This window comes from Otolemur garnettii, unplaced genomic scaffold (assembly GCF_000181295.1).
Source record: "Otolemur garnettii isolate 467f Iridium unplaced genomic scaffold, OtoGar3 scaffold00188, whole genome shotgun sequence".
NCBI classification, from domain to species: Eukaryota; Metazoa; Chordata; class Mammalia; order Primates; family Galagidae; genus Otolemur; species Otolemur garnettii.
In genome coordinates, this window is record NW_003852583.1 from 2,439,227 (window position 1) to 2,446,675 (window position 7,449).

The 7,449-nt window shown below is 44.6% G+C and overlaps 1 protein-coding gene across 1 annotated transcript in view; it reads left to right on the plus strand.

Annotated features, from left to right (window-relative positions):
• Positions 1 to 7,449, plus strand: part of UBE2QL1 (ubiquitin conjugating enzyme E2 Q family like 1) — a 35,625-nt gene that overhangs the window by 730 nt on the left and 27,446 nt on the right. The window lies entirely within an intron of this gene.

The window sequence follows — 7,449 nt, forward strand, 5'->3', positions numbered from 1 at the left end:
CAGCACCCCCTCCCACCTGGCCCTAGCCCAGACCCCCACCTCTGGGGCAGATGTTCCACACTTGGTCTCTTTCAAACCTTGTCTCTTCCTTTTATTTCCTCACCCTCCACCCCCAGCGGTTAAATCCATTTCCAGGGCTAAAGGTTTTAATGAGATTCTGAAACAAGGGCCAAGCAGGTCGCCTGGCTTCTCACCTATTGCACAGAAGCCCCAGAGGACTGGAGGGCAGGGAGGGAGGGAGTGGCCGAGACAGGGCCCCTGGCTGCCCAGAGGACAGTGTGCTGCTGCCTTCCGGTCATATGCTCCTGACCACGTTCAGGTTATTAAACATCATTTAATAAAATTATTATTGGAGGGGCATCTTTTAGATTTATGAAAAATTATTGTTTTCTGTAAAAGACCCTGAATGACCTCAGTTTGATCTTTCTCCCCGCAGCCTATCAGAAGCCAATCAGTTCCTCCTCCCCGGCTGTCTCTGTCCCTTTCCCTAAAGGAGCTTTCACACTAATCAAATAAGGCTTGTTCTGCCAATTTCACTAGAGGTAGAGCCCCTGGGATTCCAAACAAATAGCATTCTAACTCCAGCAGAGAAGGTCACTTAATTCTGAAACTATCCTGCTAGGCTCATCTTTTCTAGAGTTTAAGTTCCACATATACCTTGAGTTAGGAAGAGTGTGCACACAATGGCTCTATAAAAACATCTTCCGCTGAGAAAGGTTACATACTTTACCGTCAGAGGTCCGTTCCTCATCCTTAGGGTAGATGTTGGCTCTGATATAAGGTGTGTGTGGTTGAATATAAGCCATGATGGGGGGTGGGGAGCAATTTCAGTTTATTTTTGAAACAGTATTTGTACAAACAATGTAGAAAAATATTCCACAGAAATGCCTCGGTTATTTGTTTCTTAAATCATTGGTAATCAGAACTCTTTGGAACAGTCTGCTTTTGTTTTTCATTATTTACAGTGAAGACGGCATTAGGGGTCAGGAAAAGGAATATAATATTGTCTTATGGGATCACAGAATCATTTTTTTCAGAATCATATTTTTGATTTGTAAGAGATCTTGGAGGTCACTTGGACCACCATCTTTATTTTTAAAAATGCAAGAAAATACAGCTTTCAAATGAGAAATGAGGGGGGCTTCTTCACCCCCCAAAGGGAGGAGAGAGAGATGTCTTATTAAATGTTTTCTATTTTTACACTAATGCTGTAATAATAGTAGTTCCATTGGTGCCCATATACATCTACTAAAATGGGTCCTTCTGTGTATATTCCTTATTTTTTTTGTAATGAAAATTGAGAGCCTTGCATGCAGTTTGCAAGTCAGAGACTTATTATTGAAAATAATTACACACATTTTTATTTCTTAATTTGATGAAATCATAATTGAATTTAGTGCCCTCCAGTTAGGCTACTATGTTATCTTATCTACTCAGTACTAGAAATGAAGGCAAAAACTCAGCACCTTTTAAAATACTAATTCAGTTTCTCTGCATTTTCTGTGCTGGTCCCAACATACAGCTCTCAGAGAGATTGAGTATATATCTAGCCCTGTTAGTCAAATCTCTTGCATATTTATGAATTGCTTCAAATTAAATCAATATACAACTTTCGTATATGATGCAGTCTTTGTAGAAATAGTGACATGCACATTTTTCCCATTTGCCCCTGAAATAGTAATAGTAATGTACAGGGCACATGAAATATTCAAATGCAGTGAAAGAACTGAAGGAATGAACAGTCATTAATGTTTTAGGATTCGTGCATGGAAGGATTCTGGTAATGTTTCAGGTAACCTGAGCATTCCTGGGCCTTTGTGTACTTTATGAATTCAGGTCGTTCAGAGCACATATAATAGTTACCAAATTATTTCCATAGTTAATAGTAGTATTTTAACTTTGGGACAGTAATCAAAATATCTGATGAGGTATTCAAAGAGAACTGGGACTGCTACCAAACCACTAATTACTTTAAAAGAAAGAGTGCATATTTATATATTGGGATTTCTTTTTCAGGATTCATTGTCCTAAGCTACAAAGTTAGAAAAGGCTTATTTGCTTCTTTTATAGAGGAAAACCCTCACTGCTCAGTTTAGCTTTCTGAATCGAGGATGAACTATTCCTGTACCTGTAGAGAAATCATAAAATAATTCTAAGGGTTTCGTGAATAATATTATAAAAAACATCTGCTTAACAGCTTTGTGCACAAAACAAAAGGTTTAGTTTTAATGCATGAAATGATCAGTTCAGTCATTTCATAAGGCTTTTCATTGACTGAATATCTGGACCGTGTTATCCAAATCTCTTGCCTATTTATGAATTGTTTCAAAGCAAGTTAATGTATAAATTTCTTACATGATATAGTCTATTGAGAAATAGTGCTGTCATATCTGCCCCATGTGTCCACTATGAAACTATCTTTTGTGTAAGTAGAGGCCTTTCAGGTAGTTCTCTACAATTTGAATTAAAAAATTTTAAATTCTGTACTTTTAAAACGAGGCTCATGAAAATTCTAAACGTGTATTTTTAGATCATTACTTGCATTCTTTATCATTTACTGAACCCAGAGAATACAATGCATAGCTTCAGTGTGAGAGTTTGGACATTTGATTTTGCTCCAAACCTACAGTAAATTGCAATGGCAGCACAGTGCTGCACCTGGTAGCTGGCTTGACCTACACAAGCTGCATTTTCCAACTCTGTAAAGCTAAACAAACTGGCAGCAGTGTGGAGGGTGCTGGCCGTGAAGGGCCTTGGAGTCGGAGCAGGGGGCCATGGCACACCTGGCCAGGGACCCTGTTCTTGCAATTGTGTGAGCAGCAGAGTTCCAGAAAGCCATTGATCATGTGCTGACTGAGGTTCTGCTTTCTGATCGACTCACCTCCCAAGTATCCCTCTGTTCCTTAATTAGACATTGCCAGGAGCAGGGAACCAGATGGCAACTGAATGACAGTTCCTCCCTGTCCCCTGTCCCCTGTCCCCTCAGAGCCAACCATACAATTTGTCATGAAAACAACGTTAATAATAACAGCAGCAGCAGTGAGCAGCAGCTCACTTCCTGTGAGCCAAACTCTGGACCAGCTGAGAAGGTGGGGTGTTGGGACCCCTCTTGGCTCTCCTTTTTAGATGGTCATTGTGCAGGTGAGGAGACTGAGGTGCCATAAAACCAGGTGGAGCCAATACAGCCTCTTGCAGCTTCCGCTCCTTTTGACATTCACTCATGCTCTGAAAACGCGTCAGTGTGGGTGCTGTGCGGCCTGGCAAAGTCAAGCCAGGTGTCAGGAGAAGCACCTTGCTGTTTCCAGGCAGTTGTTTATTAATTTCAACCTTCATGATAATCATTTGTGTCCACAGAGAGGAGATATACAGCCAGCCCTCAGTAGAAGATTCACAGAACATCAGGGCTAAATATCCCTAGTATTTGAAAATTGGTAAGCAAGTCCAGAACACTTATATTTGCCTGCTAGTGCAAGTTTGGGGGATCGTTTTTAAATAAAGGAGACTGGCTGGTGGGCCATTTGCCTGAGTGTGATGTGAGAGTACAGGTACCTGGCTCAGCTTTGTTCAGTGGAGTCCTGCGTCACTGAAGGTCCTCTGTAGGGCCTAGAGGGATCTATGCCCCTAAAAAGCACAAGTGCTCACTCACACAGATTTAAGCAAAGCCCTTCCTCAGAATCTCTTCCAAAGTACTAGCCTAGATCAGCATCTATTAATACTTCTGACAATAAACTTGCTTGTTCTCATCAGAAAGAAGGACAAAGATGAACAGCCTTTTGGGCTCCTAAAATCTGTACCTTTCTAACCTACTGTGACGTGAAAATTTTCAAAACTCTTATATATTGGGTTGCTGGGGCTCTCGTAACAGACAACCTGGAAGGCCAAGGTCAAGGTGTTGGCAGCACCGCTCTCTCCTGAAGCCCCTCTCCTTGGCTTGGGATGGTGGTCTTCTCCTCCCTGTGTCCTCACGTGACTGGCCCACTGGGTGTGTCTGTGCCCTCATCTCTTCTCAGAAGGCTGTCCATCCTAGTGGTTCAGGACTGGTCTTCGTGCCTCACGTTAATTACTTGATTACATCTTAAAGACCCCACCTCCAAACAAGGTCATGTTCAGATGTACTGTGAGGTTGGGGTCCAGCATGTACATCGGGGGCTAGTGGAGACACATTTCAGCCCAAAAGGCCCCCAAACAGGAGTTTATTTCTAGTCCCACATCCTTGTTGCTCTAGCAAGTGTTCCTGGCTTAAAAAGCAGCATGGATAACTAGAGAAATGGCAGCAGATTCAGAGAGAAACTGGACACCCAGCCATGGGTAGCGCCATCTGATTCATCCAGGGAGATGTGGATTTTGGGTGGTGTTGCTGTGAGTCACAGTGTCGGGGGATAACTACCACTGATGAGGATGTGGCTGGAGGTATCTATAGGTTCGACCATGCAGAGAAATTATAGCTTCTTGTTCAAGTAGGGCAGACAGGACTATGCATCCTAAAAATAGCCCCACACCTAGTGGGAGTGCTGGGCAGCCTGCCCCCAGGGAGTGCGCTATGCCCAGGGCTTTACAGACAGTTTGTGATCAGAGCCACTTACTGAGGATTTTAAGAAGAGGATGAAATGCACTTTTTATACTTTCTGATTCACCTTAAATAATGGGAGATTTGTTTATTCTTGTAAGGACAGCAATAGCTTTGTGGCTGTTTTTTAGTGGAACATGCCCATGTGGACACTCCATGGAGATGTGTGTGAAAGGCTGACAGCTACACCCTGAATCTCCCGAATTAAAGCACCTGCCAAAATGGCTGTCATAATGGAGAGAAACAGAAAGGTGGGGGAAGGGGCGAGAGGACGGGAGGGAGGAAGGGACCAGCCAATAATCTCTGAGCCATGTTTCTGGAGTCATAGTTTTTTGCCCCCCAGACATGTAAAGGGTAAAGAGGACGACTGGCCACCAGTCCCATCCCCTTTGCTGGTGGTTCCTAATTAGATGCCCTGAGGGGCATGCAAATTATCCCAGTGCCAGGGCCCTCCCCTCAGACTTCAAGTCTGGGCCCAGGCCCTGGCACGGTGGAAAAGCCCTTACTGAGTGATTCAAATGGGCAGTGGAGTTGGGAAGCAGCCCGACATGGTCATAGCCCACACTCTCCCTCTCCTGCCATCTGCCCACACAGCCTCTGGCACCGGCACCCACAGCAGGGAGCTGCAGGGCTGGGAAGCTAATGAAAGCGCTGACCTCCCCCACCCCCATCCTAGGTCAACCATGATACAGCCCCCTCAAAGGCCATCCTTCTCTACAACCAAATACTTCCTTCCTGGACAGCTTCTGTGACCAAGAGGTCATGTAATCCCTGAAAAAGCAAAGAAAATACTCAAGACAATTCGCTTGACCCACGATTTGACACAGCCAGGGAGGGCTGGGATGGGTGGACACTCCAGTACAGCACATGTTGGGAGTGCCTGCGGTCCTAGGGACCAGGAACTTACTCCATAGCCATACAGTGGTGGATAAGATGTGCATGAAGTGCCTCCCAAAGAGAACTTACCGTCTAGGGGGGTAATGCAAAACCCCACATTTATCTTTGACCTGCTAAGCAGCTTTGCAATTGCACTGAGATAAATATTTGGGAGATATCAATGGACTTGAAAATTGACAGTGGCCTGGATGTGCTGTGGGGACTGGGGCAAGGTGGGATCTTGGGGTCAACAGAGTCCTTAAGAATTCTAGCTGATATTCTTACAGGGATCATTCTACTTAAGGATGGTCAAGACTTGCTGTTGACACCAGATGTGAGCCATTGCCAATAAATGGAAAGATCAGGCATTTCCAAAACCTGTCAAGAAGTTGTTGTATTGGCAAAAATATTTCCAATAATGTCTGTGCTTTCCTGCTCAGTAAGCTGGCAGGCTAAGGTTTGATTATTTCTTTTTCATTATATATGATCATTCCTTCCTTTATTCATTCAGCACTGCTTGCTGCAGGTTTGCCAGGATTTGGGCACTGTGGTGACATCACCCTTGACGTGCCCCTGGCAACTCTTCCCCATTCTGTATCTCCTTCCTGGCACTCCCGTGGTCTTTCCCTGGCCCACTAACTCAGTGAGGCTGGGAGGAAACCAGCCAAGTGGGAGAACCAAGGACACCAGACTGGGAAAGACTTGAGGAAGCAGATTTGAGACCAGTCAGGTGGCAGAGGAGTGGGAGACGATGGCAGATGTGTCTGTAGGAGCCGGGAAGCTTGCCCCCTGCCCAGCAGGTCTGCACATGGTCAGGGAGTGGGCACCATGCACCTGCCAGTAGGATGCTAGTCCTCTGCCTGGATTCCTGCAGTGCCCCAGCCTCTATCTCCTTTCCTTTCTGTCCCCTTTCCTCCTTACTGCCATCTGCATGGGTCCTCAAAAATATAAACTTGGCTTTCTCACACCTTGTTATGAGCCTTGGGAAAAGAGCCCAACTTTCCAGCCTGCAGCCCTGCCCACCCTCCCTGCTCCTCCAAGCTCCTGGCCCTCCCACAAAACCCTTCCCAGATGCCCCAACGCCTGTGCAGATGGCCTTTTGAGATTCCTACGATAATAGTGTTGACTTCCTCCGAGCACTGGGAAAGTGCTCATCTCTGTGCACGTCCTGCCAGACTGCATTTGCACGTCGACTAGTGTATCACCCTTTCTTCAACACCTCGTGTGTCCCATCGTGTCTGTCCCACAATTTGGTTACCATCCCCTTCAAGCTGTCTCTTTTGTAGCACAATGTAAAAATTGAGAAGTGTGTCAGATGCTTACTGTGGACCAGAGTGTGTTATATGAATCATTTGATTAAATTCTCCCTACAGCCTGTGAGGTGGGTGCTGCTGTTATTCCCATTTTACAGAGGTGGAAACTGAGGCTCACTGAGGTTGAATCATATGCCAGAGTCACTTGGGTGGTAAGGAGCAGAACTGAGCTGCCACCAGGCAAGTCTATCTGACACCAGAGTTGCTGGTTCCAACAAACCATCCCCTGGCAAGTAGAGGCCTCTCCAGCAAGTATCTCGCATAGGTGGTTGTTCCCCATGGAACACAGAATATCAGGAGTGCCCTTGCAGTTAGGTTGTGTGTGGTTTCACTACAAAATTCAGAAGGCATCCACTCAGGGAGGTGTGGTGCACCCGTCAAGTCTGACGTGTTCCATGGAATTATCTGAAAAGTGGGACAAATATTATATTGGTGCAAATTCACCATTAGCTTGTTGTACAAAGTGAAAATGTTTTAGTTCTTTCAAACTGTAGGAGAAAGATAATTATTGCATTTATTTTTTTCTGTATACAAAAGGGAAAGATATTTTAGAGATTCTGAAAATACCTCAAGAAAGAAATGCTTTTGAGCATAATTGTTACATTGGTAAAACTCACTCAGATTGATGAAATTACTACTTTAAAATAATTTCTCTAAAATAAATATTAACTCTCCATCAGGATATTTGGCAAG